The sequence below is a fragment of the Haliaeetus albicilla genome, chromosome 12 (genome assembly GCF_947461875.1).
Source record: "Haliaeetus albicilla chromosome 12, bHalAlb1.1, whole genome shotgun sequence".
In the NCBI taxonomy this organism is placed as follows: domain Eukaryota; kingdom Metazoa; phylum Chordata; class Aves; order Accipitriformes; family Accipitridae; genus Haliaeetus; species Haliaeetus albicilla.
In genome coordinates, this window is record NC_091494.1 from 4,349,768 (window position 1) to 4,370,777 (window position 21,010).

The 21,010-nt window shown below is 56.0% G+C and overlaps 6 non-coding genes across 6 annotated transcripts; 1 reads left to right on the forward strand and 5 right to left on the reverse strand.

Moving 5' to 3' along the window:
* Positions 1-4,434: 4,434 nt before the first annotated feature.
* TRNAQ-CUG (transfer RNA glutamine (anticodon CUG)) lies at positions 4,435-4,506 on the forward strand. Its single transcript has one exon. It is a non-coding gene; the product is annotated as a tRNA-Gln (tRNA).
* A 6,564-nt stretch (positions 4,507-11,070) lies between these two features.
* TRNAQ-CUG (transfer RNA glutamine (anticodon CUG)) lies at positions 11,071-11,142 on the reverse strand. The gene has a single exon. It is a non-coding gene; the product is annotated as a tRNA-Gln (tRNA).
* Positions 11,143-14,304: 3,162 nt separating this feature from the next.
* On the reverse strand, positions 14,305-14,387 carry TRNAL-CAG (transfer RNA leucine (anticodon CAG)). The gene has a single exon. It is a non-coding gene; the product is annotated as a tRNA-Leu (tRNA).
* Positions 14,388-15,344: 957 nt separating this feature from the next.
* Positions 15,345-15,416, reverse strand: TRNAG-UCC (transfer RNA glycine (anticodon UCC)). Its single transcript has one exon. It is a non-coding gene; the product is annotated as a tRNA-Gly (tRNA).
* A 3,547-nt stretch (positions 15,417-18,963) lies between these two features.
* On the reverse strand, positions 18,964-19,035 carry TRNAM-CAU (transfer RNA methionine (anticodon CAU)). Its single transcript has one exon. It is a non-coding gene; the product is annotated as a tRNA-Met (tRNA).
* A 1,551-nt stretch (positions 19,036-20,586) lies between these two features.
* TRNAS-AGA (transfer RNA serine (anticodon AGA)) lies at positions 20,587-20,668 on the reverse strand. The gene has a single exon. It is a non-coding gene; the product is annotated as a tRNA-Ser (tRNA).
* Positions 20,669-21,010: the final 342 nt, after the last annotated feature.

Below are 21,010 nucleotides of genomic sequence, written 5' to 3' on the forward strand. Positions count from 1 at the left end.
GGCGCATCCTCTGTGCTTTCACCATGACTCTCCAGCCCCTTTCCCACAGACTGGCTCCTCGAGATCGGCACAGCACTGACCCCGAGGTTGGTGTGGCACAGCCCTCCTTGCCCAGCCTTCCCAGCTCCGAGGAGGGAAGAAGGAAGCACCCTTGTTGCCCCAGGAACCGTCCATGAGGCAGCGCTGCAGGCCAAGTGCTTGGCTTGCCATCCCCTGAGGCTCTGGAGGGAATGGAGGAAGTCACGGGAAAGGTAGACGTGTGCCTGGAGCCCTTCACAGGACATTGGCGTGCGTAGAGCCGTAATTCACTGACGGTTCCTTTGGTTGCTCCCCTGAAGGAGTGCCTTGGGCTTTGGGAGATGTGTCGGAAGTGTGCTGCCCCTGTGCTGGGTACTCCAGTTCCATGTGGTACGAAGCGCGTGTAGGAGCTGCGGTCGCCAGTCCACAGCCCTTGGTGGGAGCAAGGCAAGGGTGCTCCCAGGATACAGCTCCCCCTGCAGCAGTGCCAGGAGGAGGCTGGCTGAGGTGGGCTGGCTCTGGCAGCTGCAGGGCGCGGACCAGCAGCAGCAGCAGCAGCGGGTCAGGATGGCGGAGTGGTCTAAGGCATTGCATTCAGGTTGCAGCCTCCCTGGGAGGCATGGCTTCGAGTCCCACTCCTGACAGGCTCTTCTCTCTGGCTGCCCCCCTTCATGGCTTCTCTCTCTTGGCCTCTCTCTTCAGTGGAGGCTTCTTGCCCCTCTGGGGGCTCTGCTCAGCCTGCTGACCAGGTCTTGCTGCAGTCCCAGCTCCTGTAGAAGGAGAAATGGGCGTACCCATGCTGCCCCACCAGTAGCAGGTGGGTAGGCCTAGAACAGAATCATGGAAGGAGGAGAGCCCCTGGGGAACTCCACTTTTCCACTCTCCCCTACAAAAGTCACATTCTGCATGCCTCTCCTCTCCCCTGCAATGTGCAGCTTTTGGCATTCTTCAAACATTCACCCACAAAATCCTCTCTCCCTGCTTCCACTCTCCCCTCCAACAACCCTTCTGGTTGGAAGGCATTTCAGGGAGTCAGAGAGTGCATCCTCCTGCTTCTGGCAGGCTCCCACCAGCTGATCAGTGCTTTGTCCTTTCGGGTCATAAAATACCTTGAGGACAGACGTTTCACAGCCTCTCTGGACCCCTGTTCCCATGCTTAGGCACCCTCCGGGTGATCATTTGTGTTTGTGTAGCCAGTCACAACCTGCCTGCTCAACTTCTGACCATGGCGCTCATCCTCCAGCCATCGCAGTAGCCTCCTGGAGTAGGCACCAGGAGGCTCCTATTAGATCCCCGGCTAAGCATTTTCTTCTCCCAGCTGAGCAAGCCTTGGGTCCTCAGCCTCTCCTCACAAGGCCAGAGCCCCCTGCCCCTGACTATCCTAGGGATCCTCCGCGGAACTTGCTCCAGTTTATCATCACCTTTCCTTGGTTCCCCAGATAGTCCTTCTTCCCCCGTTTTGGAGATGGGGCAACTTTTCCCTCTCCTTAGTCATCAGGGAGCTCCTCTGCCCTCTGCTCCCAAAGCTGGAGAGCCCCTGCGATGCATCCTTCCCTCTTTCAGGCCCAGTGGCACACTCTGTTGGTGGCAATCCAGGATGTGGCATTGACCAGCAGGATTTCAACCCAGAAAGTTTCCCTGAGCTGGCAGTTCCTCACCAGCAAACACGGACAGCACCAGTGGGAAGAGGGACAGGTGGGAGTAAAGGCCCACCAGTAAGAGGCCAACAGGGGCGTGGCAGGCTCTCTCCAACACTGCTGACAGGACAGAGGCATCCTCACACAATCCCACCCCAGGCTGCACGAGCACTGGTGGCATTTTTCAGAAGGACCGCAGTCAGGAAGTATGAGCCACAGAAGAGGTCCTCCTGTGCACACAGGAAGAGGAAGAGGAAGAGGGGACATGCACAGGGTGGTATCAGAGCATGCCAGAGCGTGTCAGGATTGAGGGAGATGCTGAAGGAGCTGGGATTGTTCAGCCTGGAGAATAGACAGTGAGGGGGCTTCTGCTATATGAAGGTAGCTCTCTGGCTTGCCAAGGCCTGCCCTGGGCCAGAAAGTCCTTGGGAGTGCAGGACACAGGAGTGGCTTGGCCTCCTGCATGAGCCAGCCTGGCCTGAGCTGCAGCTCCCAGGGGCTGGGGAGCTCTGGGAGATCTCTGACTGCCCATTGAAGCCTGTAAGGGGGGCACAAAGTGTCGGTGGCTGCATCAATGGCTATAGTGGACAGAACATTTACCGTGATCTTGGGGAAGTGTGAGGGACTGTGCTGACTTGCTGACTCGACATTGCTGCTGCCTCAACATCCTGTTGTTGTAGGGGAGTACGCACAAGACGTCCCCGAAGAAACCACCATATCCGCGCCTGCCGAGCTGTGCTTGCCCGATAGGGTCATGAGTTCTGTGGAAATGGGTGGACTTTTCAGAGAAATTGTGGGACAATAAAAGAACTGTGTACTCCCCTCTCGTGGGCGGAAGACCCGAAACTGGAAGACATCGGAAGGACTGTGACACCTGAAACTGAAGGAAAGACACCTGACAGGCAGCAGAAGAACCCAACCCTCCATTAACGGCGTCGGAACCAACTCAGCGGGACGTTGCTGGCTTCATGGTGGTGGTAACTAGTCTTGCTACCTCTCTTCCGTTCTCTTGCTTAGGTCTGCCTCTTTTTCTTCTTCCTCCCTCTGTTCTATTGCAGTTATTGGTTGTTGTAGGAAATAAAAGCTATAAGGTTGTACAGCATATGACCTCGTTTGTGTCTTAATCTCGCTCTCAGGATCATTTAACAACCCTCCCTGATATTGGATGGGGACAGGAAGCAAACAGTCTGGGGACCACGGGCAGCCCCAGCAGGCAGTGCTGCCAGGAAGGAAACCAAGGACAAAATGCCCCAAGCAAGGAAGCTGCCTTGTGGGCACTGGCCCACACAGCCCACTGGACCAGAACCCTTTCTCCCCGAGTGCTGGGTGAGACTAGCAGAGCCCCAGGAAGACTCTCCATTGCTTGGAGAAACGCTGTCTCAGCCCCAGAAGGGACATCCCTCCTCCTGCAGCGGCACAGCATCTGCATGGGAAAGGGCTGTCCCTTTCCCCGTGCTCCAGCCCCTGGAGTGGGGGGGTCCCTCCACCTCTTTGCAAGACCTTCAGAGACTGGGCCCTGCTCTTGCTGCTCCCAGACACTCCTCCCACCCTGCTCGGTCCTGCAGATCCCAGGGATGGATGAGGAAAGCCCTCAGCAATGCTGCTTCTCCGGGACATGCTTTCAGATTTGTGACTCTGTGGAAATTTAACCCTTCTCCAGTGTCTCACGCCCTCTCTGAATGTAACTCGACATTTGAAATCTTAGGCTTGGGCACGGCAGCCTGGTCTGTCCTGTGGGTTCAGAAGTACCAGCTGCCAGCCCAGTGCTTTGGGCAGTCCAAAGGTACCAGGCGGTTGCGTCCTCAGTGTCCTGGGCTAAGCCTGAGATCTAGTAGAGTGTCCCCGCATGTGTTTCCTCCTGTCTGACTGCTGGGAGGAAGGGCCCTGCTCTCAACACACAGACTCAAACCCTGGCACAAGGAGGATAGCTCCAGTGCAGCTTCTCCCCACTGTGTGCATGGACCCTTGGCCAGGTGGACCCCGGGCATGTGGGAGAGCTGCCTTGAGCTAACAGTAGAATGCACCTAAGTCTGGACCAGTCTGGAGCAGCCTCAGGAGAGAAAACCCACATTCTCACTGAGGGAAGGGCCGCTTTGGGGCAGAAGGGGACAGCGTGTCCTGCAAAAGAGGACCGGGGTCTGAAGTCAGCCAGGACTGTCCCAGCAGAGGAAGGCAGTCCAGCTTGTGCAACCCATAACAAGCTGCCTTGGGTCCTCCTGCCAGCTCTTCCCTCTGTTGAACCACATCCCCTGCCCTCTCTCTTGGCTGCCCCCTTTGGCAAGGTCAGGAGCTTGGCTAGGACCGCAACCAAGAGTAAGGACATGTGGTTAACGGCTGCTTAGTATGAGGTACAAGGTGAGAACAGGACAGGCAATAACTTACAGAGGCAGACTGGGAGGCTGTCCAACATGGGGGTGAAGGGAGGCAGCAGCAGAGACCGCAAGTGCAAGCATGGAGCCACAGATCGCTGAGCCACGAATGTAGTCTGCAAGGTGCAACGTTGAAGAGGTTAAGCTGGAAAATTCATAAACAAGTCTAACGAGGAAAAAGCAAGATTCTCCCAGGTTACCAGCCTGGGCCTTGTAAGAGAGGGCATGCCAGGCTTGCACAAAGTGCTCTGCCACTCCCTTGAAAGATCCTGTGAGCAGAGGGTGGCCTGGTGGCCCTGAAGAAGGCTGCACTTGGTGATGCCCAGGGAGATGGAGAGACTGCCAGGCTCAGCCAGGAGCACGTGGCTCGGCAAGGGTGGCCACAGGGGAAAGACCATGCCTGTCCAGGAGGTCCCATGGTGTAATGGTGAGCACTCTGGACTCTGAATCCAGCGATCTGAGCTCAAATCTCAGTGGGACCTTGAGCTTTTGGCTTACACATTTAGCTCTCTACAACTACCTGAAGGGGGGTTGTAGTGAGGTGGGTGCTGCTCTCTTCTGTCAGGTGGCTGGAGATAGGACGAGAGGAAAGGGCCTCAAGTTGAGGCAAGGGAGATTTAGGTTAGGTATTAGGAAGAAATTCATTACTAAGAGGGTTGTCACACATTGGAATAGGCTGGCCAGGGAAGTGGTTGAGTCACCATCCCTGGAGGTATTCAAAAAGCGAGCGGACGGGGTACTCCATAACATGATTTAGTGGGCATGGATGATGGTTGGACTCGATGATCTTGAAGGTCTCTTCAAACATAAATGATTCTATGATTAGCAGCCTTGCCTTGCTGTCAGGGCAATGGTTTAATGCACTCTCGTCTTCCTTCCTTTCCTGTGCTCCCAGCCCTGGGACTGACACCAGTGCCCCTTCTGCTGCCCTGTGCCCACCAAACCTCTGCAGCTTTCTTGAGCACTGGACCTCGCCCCCTCTCTGCTCCCTTGGTCTTGAGGGCTGCTCCTGGATGAGGGCATCCAGCAGTGGCTCAGAGAATCACACAACACCTGAGGTGGAGAGCATTGCGCTCCAAGCCTGGCTCAAAGCAGCCTCAAGTGGAGGAGGCTATTCAGGGCCTTGTCTGCTTGGATGTGGGACACCTCCAAAGATGGAGACGCTGCAACACTCCCTGGGCAACCGTTTCCCATCTTTCATTACCACTGTGTGTGGCAGTACTTGTATTCCCACCCCTGTCCATTGCTTATGGTGCCATCCATTTCTCTGAGGCTTTTCTGTCTTTCTCTTGTCTGCTTGTTTATTTTTGGTGCTCTGGTATCAGTTCAGGGAGCTCCGCCCACAACTGGCAGAGCCCTGTGCATGGGGACAGACTCACGGTCATGGGAGAGAGCAGGTTCTCCCTCTGCCTTTATCCTGGGGTCGGCTGGGAGAGAGTTTACTTTCACAAGGAGCTGGAAGGGGCCCAGCCAGGACAGCTGACCCGAACTAGCCAAGGTGATATTTGATACCGTAGGATGTCATGCTCAGTATATAAGTGGGGGAGCTGGCGCTGGGGGGGGTGAAGGGATCAAGCTCAGAAATGGGCTGAGCATCAGGTTCTGTGCGGTGAGCAATTGCACTGTGCGTCACATGCTTTATATATTCTTTGGACAGCAAGCAGCCGTGTGGTGCTAAGTTGCCAGCTGGGCTTAACCCACGACATCCTTGCAGCTATGTTGGCGAACTGAGTGGGGAGGAGAACAAACCACCACGAGACTCCAGCTGTGCTGCACAAAGTCTTTAATGAGAAGGAGGAAATGCAGTGGCATGGAACAGAGACCGAGAAACACGTCTGCTGGGTTCAGGGAGGCACAGAGGATGGCCCATATCCCAAGGACAAGCTCCAGGCAAAGCGCTTGCCTTTCCCCATTCTGATCTAGCCGGTGGCAATGCCAGCCCACCAAGAGCAGGCCCTAACTCCGGCACACTCCCTCTGTCAGCAGGAGGTTCAGCAAAGCAGAAGAGAACGAGCCCTTTCCTGAGGAGCTCAGAGCAAAGCAGAGCCAGAGGAGACACGGCGAGGCCTGCAGTGCAGCGAGGAGCAGCAGGCACAGGTCCCTTCTGCGCGGTGGGATGAGGACACTCAGCCCACCTGCAAGCCGTGGCTACGCTCCTGCTGCTGCAGGATCCCTGTCTTCCTTGGTGCTCCAAAGGGGATGATCTGCTGGCTTCAGCAGTTCAGACCGCAGCGGGTGGGAGGCAGACACAGCCCTGACCCCCCCAGACCAAGGGAGCCCCCAGAAGAGATGGGAACCCCCCCGGCGCTGAGGGAGCTCCCAACAGCAGCTGACAGCGAGGATCCCACGGCTGTGCTCTGAGGGAAAGAGGTGAGGATGGGGCCCGGCAGGGTCACCACCACTGGGGAGGCTTCAATGAACACTGTCGAGTCAGCGCAGCGGGCGACACAGGGCTCACTGCAGCTGCTTGCAAGTGGGGTTGGGCCGGAGGCGCCGCAGGGCGTTGGGAGACAGGGTCTGAAGCAAGACATCTCTCGGCGAGGGAGGCAAAGCTGAAACACAGAGCAGGCAGGGAGCACGAACCTCAATATCAGTCTGTCTGTCTTTTCCTCAGCTCTCTCCGTGGAGACTCTTTGTTTTCAAAACACCCGGTACGCCTACGTTTGCCACGACCATCATCGTGCCCTCCGAGTTGCACGGCACAGGAAGGCTGACCCACTTTTGGAATAGGCCCCAGCGCAGTGGCTTTAAAGCGCCTGTGGAAAGACTGATCATACCCCATCTCCATTGTTGCTTTGAAGATGGCACTGGATGCCCTTGGCCATTTGGTTAGAGACGGCCTCCTGCAGGTGCACGTTCTGGTGGGCAGACCCCCCTGCAGCTGAGCCCCATGGATCCCCTTCTGATTGAAAGAACCCTCCTCTTCCCAGCTCTCCCCAGCCACCTCCCCCAAAAGGCAAAGAGATTGCAGCCCTTCAACAGTTGTATGGCAGGGCAAAGCTGAGGCAGCCCAAGTATCAGCCTCCGTAGCCACCAAGACAGCAGTTCAGCTCAGAGAGAGAGAGATGGAGCAGACTCAGGCTTACCTTGCTCCTCGAGGAAAGGGAGGCAAGAGAGGAGGATGCAGAGCCTGGAGCAGCGCAGGCTTTTATGCTGTGTCCCAGAGCCCTGGGGGGGCCCACAAACATTCCTTGCTCATGAAGCATCTCAACACCTAGTAGTTGCAGCTTGCCAAGGCCTCTCTGGTGATTAAGCCTTTGCCTCTTTCACCTGAAATGTTTTCCTCTCACTGCGAATTGTCTAACATCAATATAATTAATTTGTGTCCAGCTCTGCTAAGACCTATTGGCTCCAAGGTCTCAGGCTAGCTGTGCAGAGATTTTAAGTGACTGTGTCCTTCCATACTCAAATTAACCTGTTTTGCTCAGCAAGGTCATCCCAGATGCCAAAGTCCTAGATGGCCTGCTTTTGAGCAGAGGCTGAGGGCAGTGAGCCAAAAGATCGTGGCTCTTTCTCCTGGGTGAGGGATGGGGTGGCCCATTCCATGCCTTTCAAATTTCAAAGGGACATCGGATCAGTCTCCCAGAGCACCTGGCAGTCACATGAGCCCTTGAGCAACCACCAAAAGGCAATGCCTTGGAAGACAGCAAATGCAGGAGGTTGCATAGAAGCACCAGTTGATCCAGGAAGGGTGCTAAAATGTGTGGAAAAGCCCTTGACGAAAGCGGCACTTTGGGACTATAAGCTCTGGTATCCCTGGTACGCCTCAGGCCAGTGCAACGTGTCCACTGAAGTCCACAGCAGGGTGACTCACGTTTGCCTGGAGTTCAGGGTTTTTCCCAACTCCTCCACATCATGATGACTCCCAGGGGCTCTGGGAGACTGATCCCATGTCCCTTTGTAGTTTGAAATGCATGGAATGGGCCACCCCATCCCTCACCCAGGAAAAAGGGCTATGAGCTTTTGCCTCCCTGCCCTGAGCCTCTCCTCAAAAGCAGGCCATCCAGGCCTCTGGCCTCTGGGATGACCTTGCTGAGCAAAACAGGTCAATTTGGGCGTGGGTGTCTTTCAGAGAAGGACGCGGGCATCTCTTTGATCACAAAACCATGCTGTGGTAGAGCCTGATGAGCGTAAGCTAGGTCCTCCTGGCTGTCGCTCTGGCCCACAGGGGTCTTCCTTCCAGCCCACAAAGGACTTCCTTTGACATTGAGCTTTGCCACATCCCTGGTGAGATGAGGCTCTTCTCCCATATGGGATTGTGCAGTCTTGACGTTCTGCTTAAACTTACTCACAGTCTCCTGTGTGTCTACTAGGTGTTGAGATGCTTCATGAGCAAGGAATGTTTGTGGGCCCCCCCCCGGGCTCTGGGACACAGCATAAAAGCCTGCGCTGCTCCAGGCTCTGCATCCTCCTCTCTTGCCTCCCTTTCCTCGAGGAGCAAGGTAAGCCTGAGTCTGCTCCATCTCTCTCTCTCTGAGCTGAACTGCTGTCTTGGTGGCTACGGAGGCTGATACTTGGGCTGCCTCAGCTTTGCCCTGCCATACAACTGTTGAAGGGCTGCAATCTCTTTGCCTTTTGGGGGAGGTGGCTGGGGAGAGCTGGGAAGAGGAGGGTTCTTTCAATCAGAAGGGGATCCATGGGGCTCAGCTGCAGGGGGGTCTGCCCACCAGAACGTGCACCTGCAGGAGGCCGTCTCTAACCAAATGGCCAAGGGCATCCAGTGCCATCTTCAAAGCAACAATGGAGATGGGGTATGATCAGTCTTTCCACAGGCGCTTTAAAGCCACTGCGCTGGGGCCTATTCCAAAAGTGGGTCAGCCTTCCTGTGCCGTGCAACTCGGAGGGCACGATGATGGTCGTGGCAAACGTAGGCGTACCGGGTGTTTTGAAAACAAAGAGTCTCCACGGAGAGAGCTGAGGAAAAGACAGACAGACTGATATTGAGGTTCGTGCTCCCTGCCTGCTCTGTGTTTCAGCTTTGCCTCCCTCGCCGAGAGATGTCTTGCTTCAGACCCTGTCTCCCAACGCCCTGCGGCGCCTCCGGCCCAACCCCACTTGCAAGCAGCTGCAGTGAGCCCTGTGTCGCCCGCTGCGCTGACTCGACGGTGGCCATCCAGGCCTCCCCGGTGGTGGTGACCCTGCCGGGCCCCATCCTCACCTCTTTCCCTCAGAGCACAGCCGTGGGATCCTCGCTGTCAGCTGCTGTTGGGAGCTCCCTCAGCACCGGGGGGGTTCCCATCTCTTCTGGGGGCTCCCTTGGTCTGGGGGGGTCAGGGCTGTGTCTGCCTCCCACCCGCTGCGGTCTGAACTGCTGAAGCCAGCAGGTCATCCCCTTTGGAGCACCAAGGAAGACAGGGATCCTGCAGCAGCAGGAGCGTAGCCACGGCTTGCAGGTGGGCTGAGTGTCCTCATCCCACCGCGCAGAAGGGACCTGTGCCTGCTGCTCCTCGCTGCACTGCAGGCCTCGCCGTGTCTCCTCTGGCTCTGCTTTGCTCTGAGCTCCTCAGGAAAGGGCTCGTTCTCTTCTGCTTTGCTGAACCTCCTGCTGACAGAGGGAGTGTGCCGGAGTTAGGGCCTGCTCTTGGTGGGCTGGCATTGCCACCGGCTAGATCGGAATGGGGAAAGGCAAGCGCTTTGCCTGGAGCTTGTCCTTGGGATATGGGCCATCCTCTGTGCCTCCCTGAACCCAGCAGACGTGTTTCTCGGTCTCTGTTCCATGCCACTGCATTTCCTCCTTCTCATTAAAGACTTTGTGCAGCACAGCTGGAGTCTCGTGGTGGTTTGTTCTCCTCCCCACTCAGTTCGCCAACATAGCTGCAAGGATGTCGTGGGTTAAGCCCAGCTGGCAACTTAGCACCACACGGCTGCTTGCTGTCCAAAGAATATATAAAGCATGTGACGCACAGTGCAATTGCTCACCGCACAGAACCTGATGCTCAGCCCATTTCTGAGCTTGATCCCTTCACCCCCCCCAGCGCCAGCTCCCCCACTTATATACTGAGCATGACATCCTACGGTATCAAATATCACCTTGGCTAGTTCGGGTCAGCTGTCCTGGCTGGGCCCCTTCCAGCTCCTTGTGAAAGTAAACTCTCTCCCAGCCGACCCCAGGATAAAGGCAGAGGGAGAACCTGCTCTCTCCCATGACCGTGAGTCTGTCCCCATGCACAGGGCTCTGCCAGTTGTGGGCGGAGCTCCCTGAACTGATACCAGAGCACCAAAAATAAACAAGCAGACAAGAGAAAGACAGAAAAGCCTCAGAGAAATGGATGGCACCATAAGCAATGGACAGGGGTGGGAATACAAGTACTGCCACACACAGTGGTAATGAAAGATGGGAAACGGTTGCCCAGGGAGTGTTGCAGCGTCTCCGTCTTTGGAGGTGTCCCACATCCAAGCAGACAAGGCCCTGAATAGCCTCCTCCACTTGAGGCTGCTTTGAGCCAGGCTTGGAGCGCAATGCTCTCCACCTCAGGTGTTGTGTGATTCTCTGAGCCACTGCTGGATGCCCTCATCCAGGAGCAGCCCTCAAGACCAAGGGAGCAGAGAGGGGGCGAGGTCCAGTGCTCAAGAAAGCTGCAGAGGTTTGGTGGGCACAGGGCAGCAGAAGGGGCACTGGTGTCAGTCCCAGGGCTGGGAGCACAGGAAAGGAAGGAAGACGAGAGTGCATTAAACCATTGCCCTGACAGCAAGGCAAGGCTGCTAATCATAGAATCACTTATGTTTGAAGAGACCTTCAAGATCATCGAGTCCAACCATCATCCATGCCCACTAAATCATGTTATGGAGTACCCCGTCCGCTCGCTTTTTGAATACCTCCAGGGATGGTGACTCAACCACTTCCCTGGCCAGCCTATTCCAATGTGTGACAACCCTCTTAGTAATGAATTTCTTCCTAATACCTAACCTAAATCTCCCTTGCCTCAACTTGAGGCCCTTTCCTCTCGTCCTATCTCCAGCCACCTGACAGAAGAGAGCAGCACCCACCTCACTACAACCCCCCTTCAGGTAGTTGTAGAGAGCTAAATGTGTAAGCCAAAAGCTCAAGGTCCCACTGAGATTTGAGCTCAGATCGCTGGATTCAGAGTCCAGAGTGCTCACCATTACACCATGGGACCTCCTGGACAGGCATGGTCTTTCCCCTGTGGCCACCCTTGCCGAGCCACGTGCTCCTGGCTGAGCCTGGCAGTCTCTCCATCTCCCTGGGCATCACCAAGTGCAGCCTTCTTCAGGGCCACCAGGCCACCCTCTGCTCACAGGATCTTTCAAGGGAGTGGCAGAGCACTTTGTGCAAGCCTGGCATGCCCTCTCTTACAAGGCCCAGGCTGGTAACCTGGGAGAATCTTGCTTTTTCCTCGTTAGACTTGTTTATGAATTTTCCAGCTTAACCTCTTCAACGTTGCACCTTGCAGACTACATTCGTGGCTCAGCGATCTGTGGCTCCATGCTTGCACTTGCGGTCTCTGCTGCTGCCTCCCTTCACCCCCATGTTGGACAGCCTCCCAGTCTGCCTCTGTAAGTTATTGCCTGTCCTGTTCTCACCTTGTACCTCATACTAAGCAGCCGTTAACCACATGTCCTTACTCTTGGTTGCGGTCCTAGCCAAGCTCCTGACCTTGCCAAAGGGGGCAGCCAAGAGAGAGGGCAGGGGATGTGGTTCAACAGAGGGAAGAGCTGGCAGGAGGACCCAAGGCAGCTTGTTATGGGTTGCACAAGCTGGACTGCCTTCCTCTGCTGGGACAGTCCTGGCTGACTTCAGACCCCGGTCCTCTTTTGCAGGACACGCTGTCCCCTTCTGCCCCAAAGCGGCCCTTCCCTCAGTGAGAATGTGGGTTTTCTCTCCTGAGGCTGCTCCAGACTGGTCCAGACTTAGGTGCATTCTACTGTTAGCTCAAGGCAGCTCTCCCACATGCCCGGGGTCCACCTGGCCAAGGGTCCATGCACACAGTGGGGAGAAGCTGCACTGGAGCTATCCTCCTTGTGCCAGGGTTTGAGTCTGTGTGTTGAGAGCAGGGCCCTTCCTCCCAGCAGTCAGACAGGAGGAAACACATGCGGGGACACTCTACTAGATCTCAGGCTTAGCCCAGGACACTGAGGACGCAACCGCCTGGTACCTTTGGACTGGCCAAAGCACTGGGCTGGCAGCTGGCACTTCTGAACCCACAGGACAGACCAGGCTGCCGTGCCCAAGCCTAAGATTTCAAATGGCGAGTTACATTCAGAGAGGGTGTGAGAAACACCTAGTCACTGGAGAAGGGTTAAATTTCCACAGAGTCACAAATCTGAAAGCATGTCCCGGAGAAGCAGCATTGCTGAGGGCTTTCCTCATCCATCCCTGGGATCTGCAGGACCGAGCAAGGTGGGAGGAGTGTCTGGGAGCAGCAAGAGCAGGGCCCAGTCTCTGAAGGTCTTGCAAAGAGGTGGAGGGACTCCCCACTTCAGGGGCTGGAGCACAGGGAAAGGGACAGCCCTTTCCCATGCAGATGCTGTGCCGCTGCAGGAGGAGGGATGTCCCTTCTGGGGCTGAGACAGCGTTTCTCCAAGCAATGGAGGGTCTTCCTGGGGCTCTGCTAGTCTCACCCAGCACTCGGGGAGAAAGGGTTCTGGTCCAGTGGGTTGTGTGGGCCAGTGCCCACAAGGCAGCTTCCTTGCTCGGGGCATTTTGTCCTTGGTTTCCTTCCTGGCAGCACTGCCTGCTGGGGCTGCCGTGGTCCCCAGACTGTTTGCTTCCCCAAGGTCACGGCAAATGTTCCGTCTACTGTAGCGTCCGATGCTGCTCCTCCCTGCGGGACACTGCGGGGAGGACACTTTGTGCCCCCCTTATAGGCTTCAATGGGCAGCCAGAGATCTCCCAGAGCTCCCCAGCCCCTGGGAGCTGCAGCTCAGGCCAGGCTGGCTCACGCAGGAGGCCAAGCCACTCCTGTGTCCTGCACTCCCAAGGACTTTCTGGCCCAGGGCAGGCCCTGGCAAGCCAGAGAGCCACCTTCATATAGCAGAAGCCCCCTCACCGTCTATTCTCCAGGATGAACAATCCCAGCTCCTTCAGCATCTCCCTCAATCCTGACATGCTCCAGCATGCTCTGATACCACCCTGTGCATGTCCCCTCTTCCTCTTCCTCTTCCTGTGTGCACAGGAGGACCTCTTCTGTGGCTCATACTTCCTGACTGCGGTCCTTCTGAAAAATGCCACCAGTGCTCGTGCAGCCTGGGGTGGGATTGTGTGAGGATGCCTCTGTCCTGTCAGCAGTGTTGGAGAGAGCCTGCCACGCCCCTGTTGGCCTCTTACTGGTGGGCCTTTACTCCCACCTGTCCCTCTTCCCACTGGTGCTGTCCGTGTTTGCTGGTGAGGAACTGCCAGCTCAGGGAAACTTTCTGGGTTGAAATCCTGCTGGTCAATGCCACATCCTGGATTGCCACCAATAGAGTGTGCCACTGGGCCTGAAAGAGGGAAGGATGCATCGCAGGGGCTCTCCAGCTTTGGGAGCAGAGGGCAGAGGAGCTCCCTGATGACTAAGGAGAGGGAAAAGTTGCCCCATCTCCAAAACGGGGGAAGAAGGACTATCTGGGGAACCAAGGAAAGGTGATGATAAACTGGAGCAAGTTCCACGGAGAATCCCTAAGATAGTCAGGGGCAGGGGGCTCTGGCCTTGTGAGGAGAGGCTGAGGACCCAAGGCTTGCTCAGCTGGGAGAAGAAAATGCTTGGCGGGGATCTAATAGGAGCCTCCTGGTGCCTACTCCAGGAGGCTACTGCGATGGCTGGAGGATGAGCGCCATGGTCAGAAGTTGAGCAGGCAGGTTGTGACTGGCTACACAAACACAAATGATCACCCGGAGGGTGCCTAAGCATGGGAACAGGGGTCCAGAGAGGCTGTGAAACGTCTGTCCTCAAGGTATTTTATGACCCGAAAGGACAAAGCACTGATCAGCTGGTGGGAGCCTGCCAGAAGCAGGAGGATGCACTCTCTGACTCCCTGAAATGCCCTCCAACCAGAAGGGTTGTTGGAGGGGAAAGTGGAAGCAGGGAGAGAGGATTTTGTGGGTGAATGTTTGAAGAATGCCAAAAGGTCCACATTCTAGGCGAGAGGCATGCAGAACGCACGTTTTGTAGGGGAGAGTGGAAAAAGGAACAGCATAGAGACTGCTCTCTAGCAGCATTTCTCTGTTCAGCCACCGGCAGCGGTGACGGTTGGTATATGCAGCAAGACCTAACCCACAGAATGCCTAGAGGAGCAAGGCCATCCCCTTGGGGGGGGGAAGGAAAGCGAGACAAACACATGCCTGTCAGGAGTGGGACTCGAACCCACGTCTCCCAGGGAGACTGCAACCTGAATGCAGCGCCTTAGACCACTCGGCCATCCTGACCACCGCTTCAGTGAGCGTTGCCTCTGCCACTCTACCCCCTCGCAGCTGCCAGAGCCAGCCCACCTCAGCCAGCCTCCTCCTGGCACTGCTGCAGGGGGAGCTGTATCCTGGGAGCACCCTTGCCTTGCTCCCACCAAGGGCAGCTGACAGGTGACTGCAGCACATACACGCACTACAGGACTGCACAGTAGCCAGCACAGGGGCATCTCCTTGCAAAGGCCAAGGCACTCCTTCAGGGGAGCGACCAAAGGAACCATCACAAATTACTTCTCTGCACATGCCAACAGCATGTCCAGGGGCTCCGGGCACACATCTACCTTTCCCATGACTTCCTCCATTCCTCCAGGGCCGCAGGAGATGGCAGGCTAAGCATTTGGCCCACAATCCTGCCTCGTGGACGGTTCCTGGGGCAACAAGGGTGCTTCCTTCTTCCCTCCTCGGAGCTGGGAAGGCTGGGCAAGGAGGGCTGTGCCACACCAACCTCGGGGTCAGTGCTGTGCCGATCTCGAGGAGCCAGTCTGTGGGAAAGGGGCTGGAGAGTCATGGTGAAAGCACAGAGGATGCGCCAAGTGCAGAGCAACGACTGAGCTCCCCCATTCCTGTGGGGAAGAGGCTCACTTACTGCCCATGGTGCAGAGGAGGAAGGAGGGCACAGATCTCTCTGGGACTTGTTGCTTCATGGAAGGAGGTAGACTGTAAGGCATCTCAGGCGGTCACTAGTCCAAATGCCTGCCTAAAGCAGGGCTAGCCCCAAAGCTAGAGCAGGTGACTCAGTGCCTGAGCCCCACTGAAACTTGAGTGTGACACCCAGGCATGGAGAATCCCAAGGTTCTCCGGGCACCTGCTGCAGTGCTTCAACACTGCCTGAGAATCTCAGAATGGTACAAAGCAGCCCCTGCAGCCCGCTGTTGCTAAATGGGGAAGGCACTGTGGAGCCAGGCAGAAGAAAAGTTGGTCTGCGTTGGCCAGGAATCGAACCCGGGTCAACTGCTTGGAAGGCAGCTATGCTCACCACTATACCACCAACGCTCCTGCATGCACTGCTGCCTCCCGCTCCTCCAGCCCAGAGCCTGGCCTCCCTCCTGCTCCTCTATGTCCCACTCTTGCCTGCCTCCTGCTCTGCCAGGTCACCAACTGCCCTCTTGCCTGCTCCTCCGCTTCACAGACTATCCCGCCTCCTCCTTCCAGCCCCCTGCACACATACACACGACCTCAACCTGCTGGCACCTGGGTGTGCTTCTCTGCCTGTGAGCTGTTGGCTACGGAAACTCCAGCTGCCGCCTGCTGGCAATGGTCACGCTCCCCATCTGCGTTCGCATGTGGGCCAGCTGCGCACGTACTATGCAGGTGCATGTGCGTTTGCGGGTACGTACCTGTGGTGGTTTAAGCACAGACAAACGCCCACCCAGCTGCTCACTACTTTCCCCACCCGCAGGGCGATGCAGAGCACTGAAAACACAATGAGAAATCTCATGGCTCAAGATAAACACACGGACATGGCTTAGCAAAAACTCTTGTGGGAAAATCAGGCTTGACTTGGGCAAAATCAATTCTTGGACACTTAAAACAGATGCAAGTAGCGAGAAACAAAAAGACAAACATAAAACACCGCCTTTCCTCTCCCCTGTGCCGGGACAACTTCAGTGCTTCACACCAGACTTCTTTACCTGTCCAAGCAGGATGTGTCTCTGCTCTTACCCACTCTTTTTTTTCCTCCCACCTCTCTCCGCCCGGCGTTTTCTGCCCTTTCTGGAATATGTTTTCACAGAGGGGCCACCAATGTTGACGACGGCTCAGCTGTCTCATGCGGTGGGTCCACTGCGGAGCTGGAACTGGCTGTGTCTGACACAGGGCAGCCCCTTATCTCTTCCCACAGAGGCCATTCTGCAGCACCCCCTGACCCCTCCACTACCAAAACCTTGCCATGTGTAGCCAATACAGTGCCCATGGGGAATACGAAAGGGCATAACGCTGAGGTAGCGCGGTCGGAGTCTGCCGCGGTCGGAGTCACAATCATGCTGTCATGGGCTAACATGTCGTTGCATGATGTAGCCTTTGGTTGAATTAAAAAGGCACAGCAACCAGCCTGGGTTTCTTCCTAGGCACTGGATATGTCCGTAGCTTGTAGACGTGTGTAGTAGTAGCTCAGCAATCAGCAAGTAAAAAGCAGGCAATGCTAGGGTAACAATTCTCTGTCTAAATAATGTGCAAATAGGCCAGGTGGATCATTTCTAGCACAAGTTTCTTGGTCTATAGAACTTGGCCGGATATGAGCATCTGCCACATTCCATGCTGCATGCCCATAAGCAATTTGTGTTGCAGGACTCCACGCATTACCTGTTCCTGGGCTAAAACCTGCCTTGTGCTGCCACTGGTTTTGGTGATAGATGATTGCTTTGGTGAATGCCCATGCCGGCACTGATGAATGATGAAGTACATGTGACCAGGACGTACCTTCCCCTACATACACAGGGGGCAGCATTTTCTTTCAGCTGCCATTTTCTTAACAAGCACCATAACCACCATGTTTTCCTACTGCTCTGTGATTGGCTGACAGCCATTTCTGGACCCCGTTGTACCCAGCTGCTCTCAGGCAGACCTGTGATTGGCTGCCAGGACCAGCCAACCCTACCTGTGTACCCAGAAGCACATCGGGCAAGGAAGCCCCCACTCACTAAACAAAGGGAAGAGGCAACTTCTGACAGCGTCATTCCCCGTGGGCTCTCCTACTGCTTTGTGATTGCCGGACGGCCATTTTTGACACTGTCATGCCCGCATGTTCTCAGATCTCCCTCTCAGGGACTGTCTGCTTCCTTTGGACCAAGAAGTGTGTGGATATAAAAAGATATACCCTGCAGTGGTATCCACTCTGGAATGAAGACGAGCACTTAGCACAAGCGCTATTCCTTTGGATGGCCCATTGCCTGCAGAGCCAGAGGCCACCTCACAGTCAACATGCAAGTGATCTTCTGGCTTCTGGCCAGTCAGGTACTCAGGTAGCAGGGAGCTCACCTGCAGATACCTGTGCTATCTTCCTGCTGCCAGCTCGTGAAGCACTCAGGCAAGAAAGACCCATAGAAGAGGCCACTCTCCATTATCTTTGAAAGGTTGTGACAACTAGGAGTGGTACCTGAGTCCTGGAAGAAAGTCATTGTCACTCCTATCTTCCCAAAAGGCACAAAGGAGAATGGGGGCAACAGCAGGCTGATCCGCCTCTCCTCGATCCCTGGGAAGGGGAAGGAGCAACTCATCCTGGAAAACCTTTGCACCTCATGAAGAGCAAGAATGCGATTGGTCTTGTTTTCATTGCATTCTACTCCTAGCTCATTTCTGTCAGACTGTGCTTTTCTGGTTTTTGGGGGGGTTGGGGGGGTGTTTGTGTGTGTGTGTGTGTGTCTGTGTGAGAGGGGTATTTGCTAGGAGATCTCAAGCTGCACTAGCCAGTGAGGAGAGTGGATTGGCATCAGGGACTGCCCAGGGTTGGAGCAGGACACTGGACAAACCAGGCCTGGGCTGCAGGCGTGGATTCTGCACAGACCTGTGGTACAGTCTAGGGTTCAGAGCACCTGCTGATGTGCACGTGGGAGTGAGGGGGTGGGTGTCCAGCACTGAATTCCAGTCCTGAGCAGCCAGAAGAGAGGGAAAGACTCGGGCTATGTGTGTGCTTTGTCTTGTAGTGAGCAATAAAAGACAAAGAAAACACCGCCATGCCTCCCAATTTTTCCAGGCTCAGCTGCACTCCTTCACTGCAGACTACTCCAGCATGGGTTCTCCCCATGCTGCGCTTCTGAACAGGAAAATCTCTTTCAGCGTGGGCTCTTCCACAGGCTTCAGGCCCGTCAGGGGAAGTCTTCACTGGCGTGCCTTCTCCGCAGGTTGCAGTTCCTTCAGGAGTATCCACCTGCTCCAGCCAGCATGGGTGCCCTGGGTGCCACAAGCTTTGCAGATGGCTCAGTGTTGTGGAGGCCCCTGCAACCAGCTGTGTGTGTGGTGCAGGGCAGCCCCTTAGCTCTTCCCCACAGAGGCCACCCTGCAGCAGCCCCTCTCCCCACCACTGCCAACACCTAGCCACGTATGGCCAATACAGTGCCCACTGGGAATACCTACTCAGCCCTGCTCCTGGCTGGAGCTGCGAGTGAGCACGGCAGCAAACAGACTAGGATGGAGAAACCCCCCAGATGGTCAAGCTGATTGCGCTGGTGTTTGCCAAAGTAGCAGCAGCCTTGTCCTCCTCCTCCCCACCTGCAGATTCCTGGAGGTCCCTGCTTGCGGCTGGGAAGTTGGGATTGAGCTGCTGGATGGGAAGGGAGAAATGCCTGTGTCCCCAGGCCACCCACTTCCTTGTGGGGGGAGCTCTGCCTGCTGCTCCACAGCCACCCGTCTGCCTTGGCGAGGGGCACTATGGGAGTGCTGGCTCCTAAGAAGGCAAAGGAGAAAGAAGGTGGCAGTGGCAGAGAGAAGGGGCTGAGGGAACAGGAGGGCCGTGGCCATGGGTGCCCAGAGAGCTAGAGCAGTGCAGGTCAAAAGTTGCTGGGAGAGGCAGCAGCTGTCAGGAGGAGGGAAAAAAAGGGCCAGTTAGCAGAGGATGGTTTCGATCCATCGACCTCTGGGTTATGGGCCCAGCACGCTTCCGCTGCGCCACTCTGCTCCCCCCAGCACCTCTGCCGGCACCTCCCACGGCCCTGCCTGATGCTCCCTGGCGCTGCCAGCCCTCATGCCTCTTTCCCTTCCTCTGTCCTGTGCCCTCACGCGGGCCAGAAAATGGGCTCTCTGGAAAGTTCACCTCCTTTGGGCCTGGGGGGGCAGCTCAAGGGCCTTGCCTTGCCCTTCTCCCCACATCTCCTGCCCATAACCCTGCATGGGGACTTTCTTCTTGGTCACCCAAGCTGGCTCTGCAGGCACTGGAAGAAACCCCGGAGCGAGGGGGCAGCCTTGTTGCTTTGCAGGGCAGACGGGAGCTGCTCTCCAGCGAGCTCAGGAGGGCTGCCACCCTGCCCAGAAAGCCAACGCCCAGGGGGCTGTGGGATTGTGCCCGGTGTCAACATCCGTTCTTTGCCAGCCGAGGAGGGAGACAAGGACGCTTAGCATTACCAAGCGTAGAATTACCAAGGGAATTAATCCTCCTAATTTGGCTGTCCATGTAGTGGTGGCCCAGCCTAATGCATGGAGGACCCCGAGATAGAGGAAAGCAGGGTTGGTATATGTTTACAATACAGTTGTGTCGACCAATCAAATTACTCATGTTAAGGGGTGGGCTAATCAGTTACTATTGCTCCCCAAATCAGTATGTGCTTCTCCCGGGCAGGTGGTGTGGACAGATGCTCGGTGGGGTGTTAATCTTCATTGTTCTAAACCAACGTCCTGTGCAGGTGGAGGGGCTTTATACTCGATTTACGTTGATTGCTGTTCTGGCTGTGGCTGTATACCCGGGTCTTTTTTGAAAGACCAGTCTTCCATTGGTTTATCATCTGCAACCAGTTTAGGTTGGGTCGTCAGGTGACGTTGACGCTGAGGTAAAAGCCCTTAGTCCTAGGCAGTGTTCGTTCTTCTAAGCAAGTTGTCTAGCAGTTGGCGCCTTGCCTTTCACACCAGCGGTGAGGGCCTTGCCCTGCCAGTGCTGTGCTGTGCTGTGCTCCCCCATTCTGTAGCTCATAGTTGGCGCTGGCCCCTTCTCTTCCCCCCACCCCCACCCCTTGCCTGCTGCTCCACACCAGTCTGCCTTTGTGAGACCTAAAGTGAGGGGCACTTTGTGAGTGCTGGCAAGATCTCAGATCCAGGAGGTGCCTCCCCTTCATCTTTAGCAATGAGGGCCATGCTGTGCAGGCTGTCTTTGGAGGTGAGCTGCTGTAGGTTCAGGCCTAGGGAGGACAGACAGCTGGTAGGGTTGTTCTGCATGAGGTCTGAGGTGAGATCAGGCTCTTAAGTTCTGCTCAGGAGCCAACAACGTTGGACCTCTTGTCATGGCTGGTACTCAGCACTGGTCCATTCTCTTCCCCAACATGCCTCCCTTGTCAACGGGAGCAGGATTTCCCTTTCATCCAGGAATTTCGGGAGGGGTGGGTGGGTGGGGGAGCGAGGACAAGTGCTGTAGGCAAGGGGCTTTCACTGTCTCCCTGGGCACCAGGCACAGTGTGGAGCTGAGTCCCACTGCTGGCTGCAGCGTGGTCAATTGCAGGGAGCCCAAAAGGGGACTGCGCCCCGTAGTTGGTAGGATTCAAACCTGCGCGGGGAAACCCCAATGGATTTCTAGTCCATCGCCTTCACCACTCGGCCACAACTACCTGCTCCAAGCCTCTCTGCCCTGCTGATCACGTGCCCTGTGCAATGACACCCGGCTCCCTGGGAGTTTCAAAGCTAGGCTCTGATGCTCGGATAACGGGGCCAACAGTCAGCAACTGGAAGGCAAGGAAGCCCAACAGCTGGGATCCCTTGCTAGAAACCGGGGAATTGAAAGAGGAATTGGAAAAGAGGCAGCAGTTTGCAGTCTCTGGAGCCGGCTCCTCTCAAGTGTGAGGGCAAGATATCCATTCAAGGAAGATCTTGTCCATTCCTCAGAAAAGTGGACTACCGCAGATGAAGGCATCCAGTACCTGAGAGAGTTAGCAGTGGTGGAAGTCATCTAC